This window comes from Rhinoderma darwinii, chromosome 5 (genome assembly GCF_050947455.1).
Source record: "Rhinoderma darwinii isolate aRhiDar2 chromosome 5, aRhiDar2.hap1, whole genome shotgun sequence".
NCBI lineage: Eukaryota > Metazoa > Chordata > Amphibia > Anura > Rhinodermatidae > Rhinoderma > Rhinoderma darwinii.
The window spans coordinates 230,873,946-230,896,926 of NC_134691.1; the positions used below are offsets into that span (position 1 = coordinate 230,873,946).

A 22,981-nucleotide genomic window follows, 5' to 3' on the forward strand; every position below is an offset into this window, starting at 1 on the left:
GTCTCCTTCAGTGAGTACGACAATGGTTTTATCAGTTGGGACATGGTGGCGCAGAAGGTAAATCAAAAAATATGCATGTGGAACATGAGGAAGCTTACCATGGAGGGAAAAATTTTAATAATTAAAATGATAATTTTACCTTTGCTTTTATACTTAAGCATGGTTTTCCCTCCTCCCACGGTTTTATTAAGAAAAATTACTAAAGCTTGTTTTACCTTCTTTTGGAGTTCCAGAATGGAGAAACTTAAACGTGAGACGGTAATGAAAATCAAACCAAAGGGTGGCAAAGACTTTCCAGATTTTAATAGGTTTCTTTTAATCAAGTACTTTTGTTTCTGTCTTAATTCTCTTTTTAAACAACATCATTGGTCTTATTTTCTACGTTTTAATACTGGGTTTTTTATGCGAAGGATGGGGTGGTTTGAAATTGTTTTAACCTCACCTTATGCTTTTAATCTACCAGCAAATTACGTGATTTTAGAGAAAATAGTGGCCTTGTTTAATTTTAAAGGGAAAAATTTTAATGACATGATAAACAGTAAGAAACTTATAAAAGACATAAGAGGAAATGAAGTCGTCACTAATATTGAAAATTTTAATAATGAACGCTGTGCTTTTATCTTCAAAATGGTTAATGTGTTTTATCTTTTTAATACACAGATGGACCTGGCCTGGAGCTGCGTTCATCAATGTCTTCCATGCCGGGCATTCCAATTCAGGAGAGGATTCACGAGGTCTGCTGTCTGTCCGAGGGAAGGCTGCCAGGCTGAGGAGACAGTGCGTCATATTTTTTGGACTTGTGATTTTACAAAACATATTTGGATAAAGATATTCCCTCTAATGAAGAAGATGGCAGACCTAAAGGACTTGAGTTACGAAATGATTTTATATGGACTCTTTGGATGCCCAACCGCGAACCAAAAGACTATTGCATGGAAGACGATGAACTGCGTAAAAGAAGCTCTGTGGAAGGCCAGGAACATCCTGATTTTTAAGCACGATGTTTTATCTGTTGACGATGTTTTAGGTCTTTGTTTTAGCGAGATGTACATTTATTATTTATTAGATAAAAAAAGAAATGCCACCCTTTCAAATAAATGGTTTGTAAAAGAATGGAACTCCAATATATAAGAATTTGCCACCATGTCCCCTTTTATGTGTTTTTATGTAAATTGATTTTATTACTGTAATTCATTGTAAAAAGCTGTAATTTATTGTAAATGTTTTTGAATTTTAAGTAATAAATCATTGACACCCCCGCGAGGGGGTAGCCAACTGGAAAAAAAAAAATCTGTTCTTATCAGTTTAATATCTGATACGTCCCCTATCTGGGGACCATATATTAAATGGATTTTTAGAACAGGGAGAAGGAAATAGAGCTTGCTCTGTCCACTCCACGCATTGACCTGGTATTGCAGTATTTCCAGGACCGGTGCACCCTTTCCTTATGTGTTGACTAAAATCAGATTCCAAAAGTGTTTTTTGTGTTTGCCATTGTTTCTGTCTTTCTGAAGGGATCTCCCCTTTTAATCCCATTATTTCAACACCTGTTGGACAATGCATGAGTGATAATGAGCTAATTGATTAAATGCAATTAATGAATACATTGCCACCTCTTGTTTTGTGTCGTCTGTGTGTCTGTGTTTCCGGCATTTCACATTGGAACAGCTCATTCATTTTCCTTGTCTTCTCTCCGCCCTCCCTTTTAGGTAAGTTAAAGAGCTGCACCTGAGCCAGCCACTGATTGATGCAGCACCACAGTCAAATAGTGGAGTGGAGTAGGGGAACAGCAAACAGCCATTAAAGCCGCCCGCCCGCCCGCCCGCCACAATGGACCTACCTGTGTACACTAGATGGATGTGATGGAATGTACTGTCGTCCCTACATTTCAAGAAGGAGTAAGAATTGCAGTTGCAACAAAGCCTTGCTTGCCTACAAAGAGAGCAGCAATTTGGATTTGTTACTATGTTACCTAGAAGAATAACAAACTGTGCAAGGATGGAGGTTGTAGGAGCAAGGAGAAGTTGTCTGTAAAGTTGGTGGATGCTTATTTTCCATTTTGCAGTCCCTTGTCTCCCTCTTGTGGCCTCCTGGAGGCAACTAGCTGTGCAAAAAAAGACAGCCTGGCGGCCGGCTGTTGCAGTGTTGCCCTCTCAGGCAACACTGAGTGACTGACTGAGCCGCACCGTCTTATATAAAGTTCAGACGGAACTTTGCACGTGTCATAGTGGAGCCCTGAGGAGCCAGAGCCAGCTTTCTGACATCATAATGGGGCCTCAGAGATAAAAGCCTGGGCCCAGGCAGTGTTGGTCAGTGCTGCTCAGCAGGCAGCACTGGACTGGACTGGATTACAGCTGATACAAGGTGTGAAGGAACAAGGGGTGGCTGTGGGCATGCACTGGCTGCCGCTGCCAGTGTTTATCTGCATGGCAGCAGGGCATTTGGGCGTTGCCAGGAAGGCGTTTTTATGTAGATTCCTCCTCTTTCAGCACTGCATTGTGGTGCAAGCAAAAGAAGCAAATCCTGTCTGGCTTCCTCTCCGGCCTTTATTCACCTCCCGTGTAGCTGTGAGTGTGTGAGCCTGCAGGGCCCCATGGAATTGCCTAGAAGTAGGCCGAATCGCTGCAAGGGCTGAACAGCAGTATCGGGCAGGCTCGGGCAACACGCGGCCCGTTCGGGTTATTGCTTCTCGGCCTTTTGGCTAAGATCAAGTGTAGTATCTGTTCTTATCAGTTTAATATCTGATACGTCCCCTATCTGGGGACCATATATTAAATGGATTTTTAGAACAGGGAGATGGAAATAGAGCTTGCTCTGTCCACTCCACGCATTGACCTGGTATTGCAGTATTTCCAGGACCGGTGCACCCTTTCCTTATGTGTTGACTAAAATCAGATTCCAAAAGTGTTTTTTGTGTTTGCCATTGTTTCTGTCTTTCTGAAGGGATCTCCCCTTTTAATCCCATTATTTCAACAGCTGTTGGACAATGCATGAGTGATAATGAGCTAATTGATTAAATGCAATTAATGAATACATTGCCACCTCTTGTTTTGTGTCGTCTGTGTGTCTGTGTTTCCGGCATTTCACATTGGAACAGCTCATTCACCTTCCTTGTCTTCTCTCCGCCCTCCCTTTTAGGTAAGTTAAAGAGCTGCACCTGAGCCAGCCACTGATTGATGCAACACCACAGTCAAATAGTGGAGTGGAGTAGGGGAACAGCAAACAGCCATTAAAGCCGCCCGCCCGCCCGCCCGCCCGCCACAATGGACCTACCTGTGTACACTAGATGGATGTGATGGAATGTACTGTCGTCCCTACATTTCAAGAAGGAGTAAGAATTGCAGTTGCAACAAAGCCTTGCTTGCCTACAAAGAGAGCAGCAATTTGGATTTGTTACTATGTTACCTAGAAGAATAACAAACTGTGCAAGGATGGAGGTTGTAGGAGCAAGGAGAAGTTGTCTGTAAAGTTGGTGGATGCTTATTTTCCATTTTGCAGTCCCTTGTCTCCCTCTTGTGGCCTCCTGGAGGCAACTAGCTGTGCAAAAAAAGACAGCCTGGCGGCCGGCTGTTGCAGTTTTGCCCTCTCAGGCAACACTGAGTGACTGACTGAGCCGCACCGTCTTATATAAAGTTCAGACGGAACTTTGCACGTGTCATAGTGGAGCCCTGAGGAGCCAGAGCCAGCTTTCTGACATCATAATGGGGCCTCAGAGATAAAAGCCTGGGCCCAGGCAGTGTTGGTCAGTGCTGCTCAGCAGGCAGCACTGGACTGGACTGGATTACAGCTGATACAAGGTGTGAAGGAACAAGGGGTGGCTGTGGGCATGCACTGGCTGCCGCTTCCAGTGTTTATCTGCATGGCAGCAGGGCATTTGGGCGTTGCCAGGAAGGCGTTTTTATGTAGATTCCTCCTCTTTCAGCACTGCATTGTGGTGCAAGCAAAAGAAGCAAATCCTGTCTGGCTTCCTCTCCGGCCTTTATTCACCTCCCGTGTAGCTGTGATTGTGTGAGCCTGCAGGGCCCCATGGAATTGCCTAGAAGTAGGCTGAATCGCTGCAAGGGCTGAACAGCAGTATCGGGCAGGCTCGGGCAACGCGCGGCCCGTTCGGGTTATCGCTTCTCGGCCTTTTGGCTAAGATCAAGTGTAGTATCTGTTCTTATCAGTTTAATATCTGATACGTCCCCTATCTGAGGACCATATATTAAATGGATTTTTAGAACAGGGAGATGGAAATAGAGCTTGCTCTGTCCACTCCACGCATTGAACTGGTGTATTGCAGTATTTCCAGGACCGGTGCACCCTTTCCTTATGTGTTGACTAAAATCAGATTCCAAAAGTGTTTTTTGTGTTTGCCATTGTTTCTGTCTTTCTGAAGGGATCTCCCCTTTTAATCCCATTATTTCAACACCTGTTGGACAATGCATGAGTGATAATGAGCTAATTGATTAAATGCAATTAATGAATACATTGCCACCTCTTGTTTTGTGTCGTCTGTGTGTCTGTGTTTCCGGCATTTCACATTGGAACAGCTCATTCACCTTCCTTGTCTTCTCTCCGCCCTCCCTTTTAGGTAAGTTAAAGAGCTGCACCTGAGCCAGCCACTGATTGATGCAGCACCACAGTCAAATAGTGGAGTGGAGTAGGGGAACAGCAAACAGCCATTAAAGCCGCCCGCCCGCCCGCCCGCCACAATGGACCTACCTGTGTACACTAGATGGATGTGATGGAATGTACTGTCGTCCCTACATTTCAAGAAGGAGTAAGAATTGCAATTGCAACAAAGCCTTGCTTGCCTACAAAGAGAGCAGCAATTTGGATTTGTTACTATGTTACCTAGAAGAATAACAAACTGTGCAAGGATGGAGGTTGTAGGAGCAAGGAGAAGTTGTCTGTAAAGTTGGTGGATGCTTATTTTCCATTTTGCAGTCCCTTGTCTCCCTCTTGTGGCCTCCTGGAGGCAACTAGCTGTGCAAAAAAAGACAGCCTGGCGGCCGGCTGTTGCAGTGTTGCCCTCTCAGGCAACACTGAGTGACTGACTGAGCCGCACCGTCTTATATAAAGTTCAGACGGAACTTTGCACGTGTCATAGTGGAGCCCTGAGGAGCCAGAGCCAGCTTTCTGACATCATAATGGGGCCTCAGAGATAAAAGCCTGGGCCCAGGCAGTGTTGGTCAGTGCTGCTCAGCAGGCAGCACCGGACTGGACTGGATTACAGCTGATACAAGGTGTGAAGGAACAAGGGGTGGCTGTGGGCATGCACTGGCTGCCGCTGCCAGTGTTTATCTGCATGGCAGCAGGGCATTTGGGCGTTGCCAGGAAGGCGTTTTTATGTAGATTCCTCCTCTTTCAGCACTGCATTGTGGTGCAAGCAAAAGAAGCAAATCCTGTCTGGCTTCCTCTCCGGCCTTTATTCACCTCCCGTGTAGCTGTGAGTGTGTGAGCCTGCAGGGCCCCATGGAATTGCCTAGAAGTAGGCTGAATCGCTGCAAGGGCTGAACAGCAGTATCGGGCAGGCTCGGGCAACGCGCGGCCCGTTCGGGTTATCGCTTCTCGGCCTTTTGGCTAAGATCAAGTGTAGTATCTGTTCTTATCAGTTTAATATCTGATACGTCCCCTATCTGGGGACCATATATTAAATGGATTTTTAGAACAGGGAGATGGAAATAGAGCTTGCTCTGTCCACTCCACGCATTGACCTGGTATTGCAGTATTTCCAGGACCGGTGCACCCTTTCCTTATGTGTTGACTAAAATCAGATTCCAAAAGTGTTTTTTGTGTTTGCCATTGTTTCTGTCTTTCTGAAGGGATCTCCCCTTTTAATCCCATTATTTCAACACCTGTTGGACAATGCATGAGTGATAATGAGCTAATTGATTAAATGCAATTAATGAATACATTGCCACCTCTTGTTTTGTGTCGTCTGTGTGTCTGTGTTTCCGGCATTTCACATTGGAACAGCTCATTCACCTTCCTTGTCTTCTCTCCGCCCTCCCTTTTAGGTAAGTTAAAGAGCTGCACCTGAGCCAGCCACTGATTGATGCAGCACCACAGTCAGTGGCGTAACTACCGCCGTAGCAGCAGTAGCGGCTGCTACGGGGCCCGCGGCATGAGGGGGCCCGTGTCGCCCGCCGGCACGGGCCCCCACCATAGCCGGAGGCTCCGCTAGCAGCCGCTATGGCTGCTACAGCGGGACGCCACTGAACACTACGGCAGAGCAGGGAGGTATCTCCCCGCTCTGCCATTAACTGGTTCCCGACCGCTGGCTGTGTTTTTACGGCCAGCGGTCAGGGACGGGTCCTTAAAACCCGAGCCATAGGCTTTCTACGGCTCGGGTTTTAACTTGCTGCCCGTGCGATCGGGCAGCTGAATGTCGGGTCTCCGGCTGTCAGTGACTGCCGGGGACCCTGAGGAGAGGATAGAAGCAGCTTTCGCTGCTTCTGTCTTCTCTGATCACTTGTACACAGCGCTGAATGCGCGCTGTGTACAGGAATAGAGACAGCAGCAGCGGCGCTGTCTCTATTCCTCCCGGTGATCATGTGACTGGTCACATGATCGCCGGGTGCCGTTAGTGGCAGACTGTTGCTGGGTCTTACTAGACCCAGCACAGCCCAGTTAGTGACAATCGTCACTATGAGAGGGCTGATTTCCCCTGTAACTGGGGCTGCTGTGCAGCTCCAGTTACAGTGGAAAACATGGTGTAAAAGAAAGAAAAAAAATATATAAAGTTCCCCAAAGGTCTTCTTTGACCTTTGGGGGACAGACCATAATAATAAAAAAATAATAAAGTAAAGTGAAAAAAAAATGTAAATAATAAATACACATAAAATACCCACCCCAAAAAAAAAACGTTCCCCCCTCCAATCATTGTTGTAACGCTAGCGCTGACCCAATTACCCTAATTTAGACATGTAATATATAAAAATTTACGGTAGACAATGGCGATCACAAATAAAAGGTCTATTTTAGGGTAAAACTATGTTATTACCCAAAAAAAAAATAGCTGAAATGTAAAAAAGCTTATTTTTTTACTATTATTTTCAAACTTTATGAATAAAAATTCTAAAATAGCAAAAAAGGTGTGTATAAAAACGATAAAAAATGAAACCTGCATTGTCTACGGAAAAAACGTCGCAAAAATCACGTCGTTAGCCCAACAAATAAAAAAGTTATAGCCATTTAACTAACGTGCGCTAAAAAGGGCTAAACGGTGTCTGGTCCTGAAGGCGCAAATTAGAGCAAAAGACATGTATCCCCTCCCCCTCTCCACAGGACATGTATCCCCTCTCCACAGGACATGTATCCCCTCTCCACAGGATATCCACAGGATAGGGGATACATGTGTGATCGCTGGCATTGATAGGGAGAACGGGGGACTGAAAGTCCCCTGAAGTTCTCCATCACAAACCTCGGACTTCCGGGGTCTGTGTCGGCAGCTCCGTAGAAATAAATGGAGCGCCGGTCGTGCTTGTGCGCATGCGTGACCAGCGCTCCTTTCATTTTTATTGAGCTGCGCAGACGCCGGAAGTCAGAGGTTTGTCATGGAGACGTTCAGGGGACTTTCAGTCCCCCGTTCTCCCTATCGCTGCCAGCGATCACACATGTATCCCTTATCCTGTGGAGATCCTGTGGAGAGGGGATATATGTATTTTGAAGGACACACTGTAGGTCGCATTTTTTTGGGAGGGGGGACGCTGTATGGCATTCCCTACAGGGAGGAGCTGTATGGCGTTCCCTACAGGGGGGGCTGTATGGCGTTCCCTACAGGGGGGGCTGTATGGCGTTCCCTACAGGGGGGGGGCTGTATGGCGTTCCCTACAGGGGGGGGCAGTATGGCGTTCCCTACAGGGGGGGGCTGTATGGCGTTCCCTACAGGGGGGGGCTGTATGGCGTTCCCTACAGGGGGGGGGGGCTGTATGGCGTTCCCTACAGGGGGGGCTGTATGGCGTTCTCTACAGGGGGGCTGTATGGCGTTATCTACGGGGGGGGGGGGGGGGCTGTAAAAAAGGCACTATCTACAAGGGGGGGTTGTGTGACACCGAGTGGAGGGGGGGCCCCAGTCAAAAGTTTGCTATGGGGCCCAGTCTTTCCTAGTTACGCCCCTGACCACAGTCAAATAGTGGAGTGGAGTAGGGGAACAGCAAACAGCCATTAAAGCCGCCCGTCCGCCCGCCCGCCACAATGGACCTACCTGTGTACACTAGATGGATGTGATGGAATGTACTGTCGTCCCTACATTTCAAGAAGGAGTAAGAATTGCAGTTGCAACAAAGCCTTGCTTGCCTACAAAGAGAGCAGCAATTTGGATTTGTTACTATGTTACCTAGAAGAATAACAAACTGTGCAAGGATGGAGGTTGTAGGAGCAAGGAGAAGTTGTCTGTAAAGTTGGTGGATGCTTATTTTCCATTTTGCAGTCCCTTGTCTCCCTCTTGTGGCCTCCTGGAGGCAACTAGCTGTGCAAAAAAAGATAGCCTGGCGGCCGGCTGTTGCAGTGTTGCCCTCTCAGGCAACACTGAGTGACTGACTGAGCCGCACCGTCTTATATAAAGTTCAGACGGAACTTTGCACGTGTCATAGTGGAGCCCTGAGGAGCCAGAGCCAGCTTTCTAACATCATAATGGGGCCTCAGAGATAAAAGCCTGGGCCCAGGCAGTGTTGGTCAGTGCTGCTCAGCAGGCAGCACTGGACTGGACTGGATTACAGCTGATACAAGGTGTGAAGGAACAAGGGGTGGCTGTGGGCATGCACTGGCTGCCGCTGCCAGTGTTTATCTGCATGGCAGCAGGGCATTTGGGCGTTGCCAGGAAGGCGTTTTTATGTAGATTCCTCCTCTTTCAGCACTGCATTGTGGTGCAAGCAAAAGAAGCAAATCCTGTCTGGCTTCCTCTCCGGCCTTTATTCACCTCCCGTGTAGCTGTGAGTGTGTGAGCCTGCAGGGCCCCATGGAATTGCCTAGAAGTAGGCTGAATCGCTGCAAGGGCTGAACAGCAGTATCGGGCAGGCTCGGGCAACGCGCGGCCCGTTCGGGTTATCGCTTCTCGGCCTTTTGGCTAAGATCAAGTGTAGTATCTGTTCTTATCAGTTTAATATCTGATACGTCCCCTATCTGGGGACCATATATTAAATGGATTTTTAGAACAGGGAGATGGAAATAGAGCTTGCTCTGTCCACTCCACGCATTGACCTGGTATTGCAGTATTTCCAGGACCGGTGCACCCTTTCCTTATGTGTTGACTAAAATCAGATTCCAAAAGTGTTTTTTGTGTTTGCCATTGTTTCTGTCTTTCTGAAGGGATCTCCCCTTTTAATCCCATTATTTCAACACCTGTTGGACAATGCATGAGTGATAATGAGCTAATTGATTAAATGCAATTAATGAATACATTGCCGCCTCTTGTTTTGTGTCGTCTGTGTGTCTGTGTTTCCGGCATTTCACATTGGAACAGCTCATTCACCTTCCTTGTCTTCTCTCCGCCCTCCCTTTTAGGTAAGTTAAAGAGCTGCACCTGAGCCAGCCACTGATTGATGCAGCACCACAGTCAAATAGTGGAGTGGAGTAGGGGAACAGCAAACAGCCATTAAAGCCGCCCGTCCGCTCGCCCGCCACAATGGACCTACCTGTGTACACTAGATGGATGTGATGGAATGTACTGTCGTCCCTACATTTCAAGAAGGAGTAAGAATTGCAGTTGCAACAAAGCCTTGCTTGCCTACAAAGAGAGCAGCAATTTGGATTTGTTACTATGTTACCTAGAAGAATAACAAACTGTGCAAGGATGGAGGTTGTAGGAGCAAGGAGAAGTTGTCTGTAAAGTTGGTGGATGCTTATTTTCCATTTTGCAGTCCCTTGTCTCCCTCTTGTGGCCTCCTGGAGGCAACTAGCTGTGCAAAAAAAGACAGCCTGGCGGCCGGCTGTTGCAGTGTTGCCCTCTCAGGCAACACTGAGTGACTGACTGAGCCGCACCGTCTTATATAAAGTTCAGACGGAACTTTGCACGTGTCATAGTGGAGCCCTGAGGAGCCAGAGCCAGCTTTCTGACATCATAATGGGGCCTCAGAGATAAAAGCCTGGGCCCAGGCAGTGTTGGTCAGTGCTGCTCAGCAGGCAGCACTGGACTGGACTGGATTACAGCTGATACAAGGTGTGAAGGAACAAGGGGTGGCTGTGGACATGCACTGGCTGCCGCTGCCAGTGTTTATCTGCATGGCAGCAGGGCATTTGGGCGTTGCCAGGAAGGCGTTTTTATGTAGATTCCTCCTCTTTCAGCACTGCATTGTGGTGCAAGCAAAAGAAGCAAATCCTGTCTGGCTTCCTCTCCGGCCTTTATTCACCTCCCGTGTAGCTGTGAGTGTGTGAGCCTGCAGGGCCCCATGGAATTGCCTAGAAGTAGGCTGAATCGCTGCAAGGGCTGAACAGCAGTATCGGGCAGGCTCGGGCAACGCGCGGCCCGTTCGGGTTATCGCTTCTCGGCCTTTTGGCTAAGATCAAGTGTAGTATCTGTTCTTATCAGTTTAATATCTGATACGTCCCCTATCTGGGGACCATATATTAAATGGATTTTTAGAACAGGGAGATGGAAATAGAGCTTGCTCTGTCCACTCCACGCATTGACCTGGTATTGCAGTATTTCCAGGACCGGTGCACCCTTTCCTTATGTGTTGACTAAAATCAGATTCCAAAAGTGTTTTTTGTGTTTGCCATTGTTTCTGTCTTTCTGAAGGGATCTCCCCTTTTAATCCCATTATTTCAACACCTGTTGGACAATGCATGAGTGATAATGAGCTAATTGATTAAATGCAATTAATGAATACATTGCCACCTCTTGTTTTGTGTCGTCTGTGTGTCTGTGTTTCCGGCATTTCACATTGGAACAGCTCATTCACCTTCCTTGTCTTCTCTCCGCCCTCCCTTTTAGGTAAGTTAAAGAGCTGCACCTGAGCCAGCCACTGATTAATGCAGCACCACAGTCAAATAGTGGAGTGGAGTAGGGGAACAGCAAACAGCCATTAAAGCCGCCCGCCGGCCCGCCCGCCACAATGGACCTACCTGTGTACACTAGATGGATGTGATGGAATGTACTGTCGTCCCTACATTTCAAGAAGGAGTAAGAATTGCAGTTGCAACAAAGCCTTGCTTGCCTACAAAGAGAGCAGCAATTTGGATTTGTTACTATGTTACCTAGAAGAATAACAAACTGTGCAAGGATGGAGGTTGTAGGAGCAAGGAGAAGTTGTCTGTAAAGTTGGTGGATGCTTATTTTCCATTTTGCAGTCCCTTGTCTCCCTCTTGTGGCCTCCTGGAGGCAACTAGCTGTGCAAAAAAAGACAGCCTGGCGGCCGGCTGTTGCAGTGTTGCCCTCTCAGGCAACACTGAGTGACTGACTGAGCCGCACCGTCTTATATAAAGTTCAGACGGAACTTTGCACGTGTCATAGTGGAGCCCTGAGGAGCCAGAGCCAGCTTTCTGACATCATAATGGGGCCTCAGAGATAAAAGCCTGGGCCCAGGCAGTGTTGGTCAGTGCTGCTCAGCAGGCAGCACTGGACTGGACTGGATTACAGCTGATACAAGGTGTGAAGGAACAAGGGGTGGCTGTGGACATGCACTGGCTGCCGCTGCCAGTGTTTATCTGCATGGCAGCAGGGCATTTGGGCGTTGCCAGGAAGGCGTTTTTATGTAGATTCCTCCTCTTTCAGCACTGCTTTGTGGTGCAAGCAAAAGAAGCAAATCCTGTCTGGCTTCCTCTCCGGCCTTTATTCACCTCCCGTGTAGCTGTGAGTGTGTGAGCCTGCAGGGCCCCATGGAATTGCCTAGAAGTAGGCTGAATCACTGCAAGGGCTGAACAGCAGTATCGGGCAGGCTCGGGCAACGCGCGGCCCGTTCGGGTTATCGCTTCTCGGCCTTTTGGCTAAGATCAAGTGTAGTATCTGTTCTTATCAGTTTAATATCTGATACGTCCCCTATCTGGGGACCATATATTAAATGGATTTTTAGAACAGGGAGATGGAAATAGAGCTTGCTCTGTCCACTCCACGCATTGACCTGGTATTGCAGTATTTCCAGGACCGGTGCACCCTTTCCTTATGTGTTGACTAAAATCAGATTCCAAAAGTGTTTTTTGTGTTTGCCATTGTTTCTGTCTTTCTGAAGGGATCTCCCCTTTTAATCCCATTATTTCAACACCTGTTGGACAATGCATGAGTGATAATGAGCTAATTGATTAAATGCAATTAATGAATACATTGCCGCCTCTTGTTTTGTGTCGTCTGTGTGTCTGTGTTTCCGGCATTTCACATTGGAACAGCTCATTCACCTTCCTTGTCTTCTCTCCGCCCTCCCTTTTAGGTAAGTTAAAGAGCTGCACCTGAGCCAGCCACTGATTGATGCAGCACCACAGTCAAATAGTGGAGTGGAGTAGGGGAACAGCAAACAGCCATTAAAGCCGCCCGCCCGCCCGCCCGCCACAATGGACCTACCTGTGTACACTAGATGGATGTGATGGAATGTACTGTCGTCCCTACTTTTCAAGAAGGAGTAAGAATTGCAGTTGCAACAAAGCCTTGCTTGCCTACAAAGAGAGCAGCAATTTGGATTTGTTACTATGTTACCTAGAAGAATAACAAACTGTGCAAGGATGGAGGTTGTAGGAGCAAGGAGAAGTTGTCTGTAAAGTTGGTGGATGCTTATTTTCCATTTTGCAGTCCCTTGTCTCCCTCTTGTGGCCTCCTGGAGGCAACTAGCTGTGCAAAAAAAGACAGCCTGGCGGCCGGCTGTTGCAGTGTTGCCCTCTCAGGCAACACTGAGTGACTGACTGAGCCGCACCGTCTTATATAAAGTTCAGACGGAACTTTGCACGTGTCATAGTGGAGCCCTGAGGAGCCAGAGCCAGCTTTCTGACATCATAATGGGGCCTCAGAGATAAAAGCCTGGGCCCAGGCAGTGTTGGTCAGTGCTGCTCAGCAGGCAGCACTGGACTGGACTGGATTACAGCTGATACAAGGTGTGAAGGAACAAGGGGTGGCTGTGGGCATGCACTGGCTGCCGCTACCAGTGTTTATCTGCATGGCAGCAGGGCATTTGGGCGTTGCCAGGAAGGCGTTTTTATGTAGATTCCTCCTCTTTCAGCACTGCATTGTGGTGCAAGCAAAAGAAGCAAATCCTGTCTGGCTTCCTCTCCGGCCTTTATTCACCTCCCGTGTAGCTGTGAGTGTGTGAGCCTGCAGGGCCCCATGGAATTGCCTAGAAGTAGGCTGAATCGCTGCAAGGGCTGAACAGTAGTATCGGGCAGGCTTGGGCAACGCGCGGCCCGTTCGGGTTATCGCTTCTCGGCCTTTTGGCTAAGATCAAGTGTAGTATCTGTTCTTATCAGTTTAATATCTGATACGTCCCCTATCTGGGGACCATATATTAAATGGATTTTTAGAACAGGGAGATGGAAATAGAGCTTGCTCTGTCCACTCCACGCATTGACCTGGTGTATTGCAGTATTTCCAGGACCGGTGCACCCTTTCCTTATGTGTTGACTAAAATCGGATTCCAAAAGTGTTTTTTGTGTTTGCCATTGTTTCTGTCTTTCTGAAGGGATCTCCCCTTTTAATCCCATTATTTCAACACCTGTTGGACAATGCATGAGTGATAATGAGCTAATTGATTAAATGCAATTAATGAATACATTGCCGCCTCTTGTTTTGTGTCGTCTGTGTGTCTGTGTTTCCGGCATTTCACATTGGAACAGCTCATTCACCTTCCTTGTCTTCTCTCCGCCCTCCCTTTTAGGTAAGTTAAAGAGCTGCACCTGAGCCAGCCACTGATTGATGCAGCACCACAGTCAAATAGTGGAGTGGAGTAGGGGAACAGCAAACAGCCATTAAAGCCGCCCGCCCGCCCGCCCGCCACAATGGACCTACCTGTGTACACTAGATGGATGTGATGGAATGTACTGTCGTCCCTACATTTCAAGAAGGAGTAAGAATTGCAGTTGCAACAAAGCCTTGCTTGCCTACAAAGAGAGCAGCAATTTGGATTTGTTACTATGTTACCTAGAAGAATAACAAACTGTGCAAGGATGGAGGTTGTAGGAGCAAGGAGAAGTTGTCTGTAAAGTTGGTGGATGCTTATTTTCCATTTTGCAGTCCCTTGTCTCCCTCTTGTGGCCTCCTGGAGGCAACTAGCTGTGCAAAAAAAGACAGCCTGGCGGCCGGCTGTTGCAGTGTTGCCCTCTCAGGCAACACTGAGTGACTGACTGAGCCGCACCGTCTTATATAAAGTTCAGACGGAACTTTGCACGTGTCATAGTGGAGCCCTGAGGAGCCAGAGCCAGCTTTCTGACATCATAATGGGGCCTCAGAGATAAAAGCCTGGGCCCAGGCAGTGTTGGTCAGTGCTGCTCAGCAGGCAGCACTGGACTGGACTGGATTACAGCTGATACAAGGTGTGAAGGAACAAGGGGTGGCTGTGGACATGCACTGGCTGCCGCTGCCAGTGTTTATCTGCATGGCAGCAGGGCATTTGGGCGTTGCCAGGAAGGCGTTTTTATGTAGATTCCTCCTCTTTCAGCACTGCATTGTGGTGCAAGCAAAAGAAGCAAATCCTGTCTGGCTTCCTCTCCGGCCTTTATTCACCTCCCGTGTAGCTGTGAGTGTGTGAGCCTGCAGGGCCCCATGGAATTGCCTAGAAGTAGGCTGAATCACTGCAAGGGCTGAACAGCAGTATCGGGCAGGCTCGGGCAACGCGCGGCCCGTTCGGGTTATCGCTTCTCGGCCTTTTGGCTAAGATCAAGTGTAGTATCTGTTCTTATCAGTTTAATATCTGATACGTCCCCTATCTGGGGACCATATATTAAATGGATTTTTAGAACAGGGAGATGGAAATAGAGCTTGCTCTGTCCACTCCACGCATTGACCTGGTGTATTGCAGTATTTCCAGGACCGGTGCACCCTTTCCTTATGTGTTGACTAAAATCGGATTCCAAAAGTGTTTTTTGTGTTTGCCATTGTTTCTGTCTTTCTGAAGGGATCTCCCCTTTTAATCCCATTATTTCAACACCTGTTGGACAATGCATGAGTGATAATGAGCTAATTGATTAAATGCAATTAATGAATACATTGCCGCCTCTTGTTTTGTGTCGTCTGTGTGTCTGTGTTTCCGGCATTTCACATTGGAACAGCTCATTCACCTTCCTTGTCTTCTCTCCGCCCTCCCTTTTAGGTAAGTTAAAGAGCTGCACCTGAGCCAGCCACTGATTGATGCAGCACCACAGTCAAATAGTGGAGTGGAGTAGGGGAACAGCAAACAGCCATTAAAGCCGCCCGCCCGCCCGCCCGCCACAATGGACCTACCTGTGTACACTAGATGGATGTGATGGAATGTACTGTCGTCCCTACATTTCAAGAAGGAGTAAGAATTGCAGTTGCAACAAAGCCTTGCTTGCCTACAAAGAGAGCAGCAATTTGGATTTGTTACTATGTTACCTAGAAGAATAACAAACTGTGCAAGGATGGAGGTTGTAGGAGCAAGGAGAAGTTGTCTGTAAAGTTGGTGGATGCTTATTTTCCATTTTGCAGTCCCTTGTCTCCCTCTTGTGGCCTCCTGGAGGCAACTAGCTGTGCAAAAAAAGACAGCCTGGCGGCCGGCTGTTGCAGTGTTGCCCTCTCAGGCAACACTGAGTGACTGACTGAGCCGCACCGTCTTATATAAAGTTCAGACGGAACTTTGCACGTGTCATAGTGGAGCCCTGAGGAGCCAGAGCCAGCTTTCTGACATCATAATGGGGCCTCAGAGATAAAAGCCTGGGCCCAGGCAGTGTTGGTCAGTGCTGCTCAGCAGGCAGCACTGGACTGGACTGGATTACAGCTGATACAAGGTGTGAAGGAAAGAGGGGTGGCTGTGGGCATGCACTGGCTGCCGCTGCCAGTGTTTATCTGCATGGCAGCAGGGCATTTGGGCGTTGCCAGGAAGGCGTTTTTATGTAGATTCCTCCTCTTTCAGCACTGCATTGTGGTGCAAGCAAAAGAAGCAAATCCTGTCTGGCTTCCTCTCCGGCCTTTATTCACCTCCCGTGTAGCTGTGAGTGTGTGAGCCTGCAGGGCCCCATGGAATTGCCTAGAAGTAGGCTGAATCGCTGCAAGGGCTGAACAGTAGTATCGGGCAGGCTCGGGCAACGCGCGGCCCGTTCGGGTTATCGCTTCTCGGCCTTTTGGCTAAGATCAAGTGTAGTATCTGTTCTTATCAGTTTAATATCTGATACGTCCCCTATCTGGGGACCATATATTAAATGGATTTTTAGAACAGGGAGATGGAAATAGAGCTTGCTCTGTCCACTCCACGCATTGAACTGGTGTATTGCAGTATTTCCAGGACCGGTGCACCCTTTCCTTATGTGTTGACTAAAATCGGATTCCAAAAGTGTTTTTTGTGTTTGCCATTGTTTCTGTCTTTCTGAAGGGATCTCCCCTTTTAATCCCATTATTTCAACACCTGTTGGACAATGCATGAGTGATAATGAGCTAATTGATTAAATGCAATTAATGAATACATTGCCGCCTCTTGTTTTGTGTCGTCTGTGTGTCTGTGTTTCCGGCATTTCACATTGGAACAGCTCATTCACCTTCCTTGTCTTCTCTCCGCCCTCCCTTTTAGGTAAGTTAAAGAGCTGCACCTGAGCCAGCCACTGATTGATGCAGCACCACAGTCAAATAGTGGAGTGGAGTAGGGGAACAGCAAACAGCCATTAAAGCCGCCCGTCCGCTCGCCCGCCACAATGGACCTACCTGTGTACACTAGATGGATGTGATGGAATGTACTGTCGTCCCTACATTTCAAGAAGGAGTAAGAATTGCAGTTGCAACAAAGCCTTGCTTGCCTACAAAGAGAGCAGCAATTTGGATTTGTTACTATGTTACCTAGAAGAATAACAAACTGTGCAAGGATGGAGGTTGTAGGAGCAAGGAGAAGTTGTCTGTAAAGTTGGTGGATGCTTATTTTCCATTTTGCAGTCCCTTGTCTCCCTCTTGTGGCCTCCTGGAGGCAACTAGCTGTGCAAAAAAAGACAGCCTGGCGGCCGGCTGTTGCAGTGTTGCCCTCTCAGGCAACACTGAGTGACTGACTGAGCCGCACCGTCTTATATAAAGTTCAGACGGAACTTTGCACGTGTCATAGTGGAGCCCTGAGGAGCCAGAGCCAGCTTTCTGACATCATAATGGGGCCTCAGAGATAAAAGCCTGGGCCCAGGCAGTGTTGGTCAGTGCTGCTCAGCAGGCAGCACTGGACTGGACTGGATTACAGCTGATACAAGGTGTGAAGGAACAAGGGGTGGCTGTGGACATGCACTGGCTGCCGCTGCCAGTGTTTATCTGCATGGCAGCAGGGCATTTGGGCGTTGCCAGGAAGGCGTTTTTATGTAGATTCCTCCTCTTTCAGCACTGCATTGTGGTGCAAGCAAAAGAAGCAAATCCTGTCTGGCTTCCTCTCCGGCCTTTATTCACCTCCCGTGTAGCTGTGAGTGTGTGAGCCTGCAGGGCCCCATGGAATTGCCTAGAAGTAGGCTGAATCGCTGCAAGGGCTGAACAGCAGTATCGGGCAGGCTCGGGCAACGCGCGGCCCGTTCGGGTTATCGCTTCTCGGCCTTTTGGCTAAGATCAAGTGTAGTATCTGTTCTTATCAGTTTAATATCTGATACGTCCCCTATCTGGGGACCATATATTAAATGGATTTTTAGAACAGGGAGATGGAAATAGAGCTTGCTCTGTCCACTCCACGCATTGACCTGGTATTGCAGTATTTCCAGGACCGGTGCACCCTTTCCTTATGTGTTGACTAAAATCAGATTCCAAAAGTGTTTTTTGTGTTTGCCATTGTTTCTGTCTTTCTGAAGGGATCTCCCCTTTTAATCCCATTATTTCAACACCTGTTGGACAATGCATGAGTGATAATGAGCTAATTGATTAAATGCAATTAATGAATACATTGCCACCTCTTGTTTTGTGTCGTCTGTGTGTCTGTGTTTCCGGCATTTCACATTGGAACAGCTCATTCACCTTCCTTGTCTTCTCTCCGCCCTCCCTTTTAGGTAAGTTAAAGAGCTGCACCTGAGCCAGCCACTGATTGATGCAGCACCACAGTCAAATAGTGGAGTGGAGTAGGGGAACAGCAAACAGCCATTAAAGCCGCCCGCCCGCCCGCCACAATGGACCTACCTGTGTACACTAGATGGATGTGATGGAATGTACTGTCGTCCCTACATTTCAAGAAGGAGTAAGAATTGCAGTTGCAACAAAGCCTTGCTTGCCTACAAAGAGAGCAGCAATTTGGATTTGTTACTATGTTACCTAGAAGAATAACAAACTGTGCAAGGATGGAGGTTGTAGGAGCAAGGAGAAGTTGTCTGTAAAGTTGGTGGATGCTTATTTTCCATTTTGCAGTCCCTTGTCTCCCTCTTGTGGCCTCCTGGAGGCAACTAGCTGTGCAAAAAAAGACAGCCTGGCGGCCGGCTGTTGCAGTGTTGCCCTCTCAGGCAACACTGAGTGACTGACTGAGCCGCACCGTCTTATATAAAGTTCAGACGGAACTTTGCACGTGTCATAGTGGAGCCCTGAGGAGCCAGAGCCAGCTTTCTGACATCATAATGGGGCCTCAGAGATAAAAGCCTGGGCCCAGGCAGTGTTGGTCAGTGCTGCTCAGCAGGCAGCACTAGACTGGACTGGATTACAGCTGATACAAGGTGTGAAGTAACAAGGGGTGGCTGTGGGCATGCACTTGCTGCCGCTGCCAGTGTTTATCTGCATGGCAGCAGGGCATTTGGGCGTTGCCAGGAAGGCGTTTTTATGTAGATTCCTCCTCTTTCAGCACTGCATTGTGGTGCAAGCAAAAGAAGCAAATCCTGTCTGGCTTCCTCTCCGGCCTTTATTCACCTCCCGTGTAGCTGTGAGTGTGTGAGCCTGCAGGGCCCCATGGAATTGCCTAGAAGTAGGCTGAATCGCTGCAAGGGCTGAACAGCAGTATCGGGCAGGCTCGGGCAACGCGCGGCCCGTTCGGGTTATCGCTTCTCGGCCTTTTGGCTAAGATCAAGTGTAGTATCTGTTCTTATCAGTTTAATATCTGATACGTCCCCTATCTGGGGACCATATATTAAATGGATTTTTAGAACAGGGAGATGGAAATAGAGCTTGCTCTGTCCACTCCACGCATTGACCTGGTATTGCAGTATTTCCAGGACCGGTGCACCCTTTCCTTATGTGTTGACTAAAATCAGATTCCAAAAGTGTTTTTTGTGTTTGCCATTGTTTCTGTCTTTCTGAAGGGATCTCCCCTTTTAATCCCATTATTTCAACACCTGTTGGACAATGCATGAGTGATAATGAGCTAATTGATTAAATGCAATTAATGAATACATTGCCACCTCTTGTTTTGTGTCGTCTGTGTGTCTGTGTTTCCGGCATTTCACATTGGAACAGCTCATTCACCTTCCTTGTCTTCTCTCCGCCCTCCCTTTTAGGTAAGTTAAAGAGCTGCACCTGAGCCAGCCACTGATTGATGCAGCACCACAGTCAAATAGTGGAGTGGAGTAGGGGAACAGCAAACAGCCATTAAAGCCGCCCGCCCGCCCGCCCGCCACAATGGACCTACCTGTGTACACTAGATGGATGTGATGGAATGTACTGTCGTCCCTACATTTCAAGAAGGAGTAAGAATTGCAGTTGCAACAAAGCCTTGCTTGCCTACAAAGAGAGCAGCAATTTGGATTTGTTACTATGTTACCTAGAAGAATAACAAACTGTGCAAGGATGGAGGTTGTAGGAGCAAGGAGAAGTTGTCTGTAAAGTTGGTGGATGCTTATTTTCCATTTTGCAGTCCCTTGTCTCCCTCTTGTGGCCTCCTGGAGGCAACTAGCTGTGCAAAAAAAGACAGCCTGGCGGCCGGCTGTTGCAGTGTTGCCCTCTCAGGCAACACTGAGTGACTGACTGAGCCGCACCGTCTTATATAAAGTTCAGACGGAACTTTGCACGTGTCATAGTGGAGCCCTGAGGAGCCAGAGCCAGCTTTCTGACATCATAATGGGGCCTCAGAGATAAAAGCCTGGGCCCAGGCAGTGTTGGTCAGTGCTGCTCAGCAGGCAGCACTGGACTGGACTGGATTACAGCTGATACAAGGTGTGAAGGAACAAGGGGTGGCTGTGGGCATGCACTTGCTGCCGCTGCCAGTGTTTATCTGCATGGCAGCAGGGCATTTGGGCGTTGCCAGGAAGGCGTTTTTATGTAGATTCCTCCTCTTTCAGCACTGCATTGTGGTGCAAGCAAAAGAAGCAAATCCTGTCTGGCTTCCTCTCCGGCCTTTATTCACCTCCCGTGTAGCTGTGAGTGTGTGAGCCTGCAGGACCCCATGGAATTGCCTAGAAGTAGGCTGAATCGCTGCAAGGGCTGAACAGCAGTATCGGGCAGGCTCGGGCAACGCGCGGCCCGTTCGGGTTATCGCTTCTCGGCCTTTTGGCTAAGATCAAGTGTAGTATCTGTTCTTATCAGTTTAATATCTGATACGTCCCCTATCTGGGGACCATATATTAAATGGATTTTTAGAACAGGGAGATGGAAATAGAGCTTGCTCTGTCCACTCCACGCATTGACCTGGTATTGCAGTATTTCCAGGACCGGTGCACCCTTTCCTTATGTGTTGACTAAAATCAGATTCCAAAAGTGTTTTTTGTCTTTGCCATTGTTTCTGTCTTTCTGAAGGGATCTCCCCTTTTAATCTCATTATTTCAACACCTGTTGGACAATGCATGAGTGATAATGAGCTAATTGATTAAATGCAATTAATGAATACATTGCCACCTCTTGTTTTGTGTAGTCTGTGTGTCTGTGTTTCCGGCATTTCACATTGGAACAGCTCATTCACCTTCCTTGTCTTCTCTCCGCCCTCCCTTTTAGGTAAGTTAAAGAGCTGCACCTGAGCCAGCCACTGATTGATGCAGCACCACAGTCAAATAGTGGAGTGGAGTAGGGGAACAGCAAACAGCCATTAAAGCCGCCCGCCCGCCACAATGGACCTACCTGTGTACACTAGATGGATGTGATGGAATGTACTGTCGTCCCTACATTTCAAGAAGGAGTAAGAATTGCAGTTGCAACAAAGCCTTGCTTGCCTACAAAGAGAGCAGCAATTTGGATTTGTTACTATGTTACCTAGAAGAATAACAAACTGTGCAAGGATGGAGGTTGTAGGAGCAAGGAGAAGTTGTCTGTAAAGTTGGTGGATGCTTATTTTCCATTTTGCAGTCCCTTGTCTCCCTCTTGTGGCCTCCTGGAGGCAACTAGCTGTGCAAAAAAAGACAGCCTGGCGGCCGGCTGTTGCAGTGTTGCCCTCTCAGGCAACACTGAGTGACTGACTGAGCCGCACCGTCTTATATAAAGTTCAGACGGAACTTTGCACGTGTCATAGTGGAGCCCTGAGGAGCCAGAGCCAGCTTTCTGACATCATAATGGGGCCTCAGAGATAAAAGCCTGGGCCCAGGCAGTGTTGGTCAGTGCTGCTCAGCAGGCAGCACTGGACTGGACTGGATTACAGCTGATACAAGGTGTGAAGGAACAAGGGGTGGCTGTGGGCATGCACTTGCTGCCGCTGCCAGTGTTTATCTGCATGGCAGCAGGGCATTTGGGCGTTGCCAGGAAGGCGTTTTTATGTAGATTCCTCCTCTTTCAGCACTGCATTGTGGTGCAAGCAAAAGAAGCAAATCCTGTCTGGCTTCCTCTCCGGCCTTTATTCACCTCCCGTGTAGCTGTGAGTGTGTGAGCCTGCAGGACCCCATGGAATTGCCTAGAAGTAGGCTGAATCGCTGCAAGGGCTGAACAGCAGTATCGGGCAGGCTCGGGCAACGCGCGGCCCGTTCGGGTTATCGCTTCTCGGCCTTTTGGCTAAGATCAAGTGTAGTATCTGTTCTTATCAGTTTAATATCTGATACGTCCCCTATCTGGGGACCATATATTAAATGGATTTTTAGAACAGGGAGATGGAAATAGAGCTTGCTCTGTCCACTCCACGCATTGACCTGGTATTGCAGTATTTCCAGGACCGGTGCACCCTTTCCTTATGTGTTGACTAAAATCAGATTCCAAAAGTGTTTTTTGTGTTTGCCATTGTTTCTGTCTTTCTGAAGGGATCTCCCCTTTTAATCTCATTATTTCAACACCTGTTGGACAATGCATGAGTGATAATGAGCTAATTGATTAAATGCAATTAATGAATACATTGCCACCTCTTGTTTTGTGTAGTCTGTGTGTCTGTGTTTCCGGCATTTCACATTGGAACAGCTCATTCACCTTCCTTGTCTTCTCTCCGCCCTCCCTTTTAGGTAAGTTAAAGAGCTGCACCTGAGCCAGCCACTGATTGATGCAGCACCACAGTCAAATAGTGGAGTGGAGTAGGGGAACAGCAAACAGCCATTAAAGCCGCCCGCCCGCCACAATGGACCTACCTGTGTACACTAGATGGATGTGATGGAATGTACTGTCGTCCCTACATTTCAAGAAGGAGTAAGAATTGCAGTTGCAACAAAGCCTTGCTTGCCTACAAAGAGAGCAGCAATTTGGATTTGTTACTATGTTACCTAGAAGAATAACAAACTGTGCAAGGATGGAGGTTGTAGGAGCAAGGAGAAGTTGTCTGTAAAGTTGGTGGATGCTTATTTTCCATTTTGCAGTCCCTTGTCTCCCTCTTGTGGCCTCCTGGAGGCAACTAGCTGTGCAAAAAAAGACAGCCTGGCGGCCGGCTGTTGCAGTGTTGCCCTCTCAGGCAACACTGAGTGACTGACTGAGCCGCACCGTCTTATATAAAGTTCAGACGGAACTTTGCACGTGTCATAGTGGAGCCCTGAGGAGCCAGAGCCAGCTTTCTGACATCATAATGGGGCCTCAGAGATAAAAGCCTGGGCCCAGGCAGTGTTGGTCAGTGCTGCTCAGCAGGCAGCACTAGACTGGACTGGATTACAG

General features: G+C 48.0%; 13 non-coding genes and 1 pseudogene across 13 annotated transcripts; all 14 read left to right on the forward strand.

The window, feature by feature from the left end:
• Nucleotides 1-1,242: 1,242 nt before the first annotated feature.
• LOC142654307 (U2 spliceosomal RNA) lies at nt 1,243-1,443 on the forward strand (annotated as a pseudogene).
• A 1,238-nt stretch (nt 1,444-2,681) lies between these two features.
• LOC142653326 (U2 spliceosomal RNA) lies at nt 2,682-2,872 on the forward strand. Its single transcript, XR_012848262.1, has one exon. It is a non-coding gene; the product is annotated as a U2 spliceosomal RNA (small nuclear RNA).
• A 1,242-nt stretch (nt 2,873-4,114) lies between these two features.
• Nucleotides 4,115-4,307, forward strand: LOC142653710 (U2 spliceosomal RNA). Its single transcript, XR_012848630.1, has one exon. It is a non-coding gene; the product is annotated as a U2 spliceosomal RNA (small nuclear RNA).
• A 1,238-nt stretch (nt 4,308-5,545) lies between these two features.
• LOC142653132 (U2 spliceosomal RNA) lies at nt 5,546-5,736 on the forward strand. The gene has a single exon (XR_012848073.1). It is a non-coding gene; the product is annotated as a U2 spliceosomal RNA (small nuclear RNA).
• A 3,296-nt stretch (nt 5,737-9,032) lies between these two features.
• LOC142653133 (U2 spliceosomal RNA) lies at nt 9,033-9,223 on the forward strand. Its single transcript, XR_012848074.1, has one exon. It is a non-coding gene; the product is annotated as a U2 spliceosomal RNA (small nuclear RNA).
• A 1,238-nt stretch (nt 9,224-10,461) lies between these two features.
• On the forward strand, nt 10,462-10,652 carry LOC142653134 (U2 spliceosomal RNA). The gene has a single exon (XR_012848075.1). It is a non-coding gene; the product is annotated as a U2 spliceosomal RNA (small nuclear RNA).
• A 1,238-nt stretch (nt 10,653-11,890) lies between these two features.
• Nucleotides 11,891-12,081, forward strand: LOC142653135 (U2 spliceosomal RNA). Its single transcript, XR_012848076.1, has one exon. It is a non-coding gene; the product is annotated as a U2 spliceosomal RNA (small nuclear RNA).
• A 1,238-nt stretch (nt 12,082-13,319) lies between these two features.
• On the forward strand, nt 13,320-13,512 carry LOC142653696 (U2 spliceosomal RNA). The gene has a single exon (XR_012848616.1). It is a non-coding gene; the product is annotated as a U2 spliceosomal RNA (small nuclear RNA).
• Nucleotides 13,513-14,750: 1,238 nt separating this feature from the next.
• Nucleotides 14,751-14,943, forward strand: LOC142653697 (U2 spliceosomal RNA). Its single transcript, XR_012848617.1, has one exon. It is a non-coding gene; the product is annotated as a U2 spliceosomal RNA (small nuclear RNA).
• A 1,238-nt stretch (nt 14,944-16,181) lies between these two features.
• On the forward strand, nt 16,182-16,374 carry LOC142653707 (U2 spliceosomal RNA). Its single transcript, XR_012848627.1, has one exon. It is a non-coding gene; the product is annotated as a U2 spliceosomal RNA (small nuclear RNA).
• A 1,238-nt stretch (nt 16,375-17,612) lies between these two features.
• Nucleotides 17,613-17,803, forward strand: LOC142653136 (U2 spliceosomal RNA). The gene has a single exon (XR_012848077.1). It is a non-coding gene; the product is annotated as a U2 spliceosomal RNA (small nuclear RNA).
• A 1,234-nt stretch (nt 17,804-19,037) lies between these two features.
• On the forward strand, nt 19,038-19,228 carry LOC142653137 (U2 spliceosomal RNA). Its single transcript, XR_012848078.1, has one exon. It is a non-coding gene; the product is annotated as a U2 spliceosomal RNA (small nuclear RNA).
• Nucleotides 19,229-20,466: 1,238 nt separating this feature from the next.
• LOC142653138 (U2 spliceosomal RNA) lies at nt 20,467-20,657 on the forward strand. The gene has a single exon (XR_012848079.1). It is a non-coding gene; the product is annotated as a U2 spliceosomal RNA (small nuclear RNA).
• Nucleotides 20,658-21,887: 1,230 nt separating this feature from the next.
• Nucleotides 21,888-22,078, forward strand: LOC142653139 (U2 spliceosomal RNA). The gene has a single exon (XR_012848080.1). It is a non-coding gene; the product is annotated as a U2 spliceosomal RNA (small nuclear RNA).
• Nucleotides 22,079-22,981: the final 903 nt, after the last annotated feature.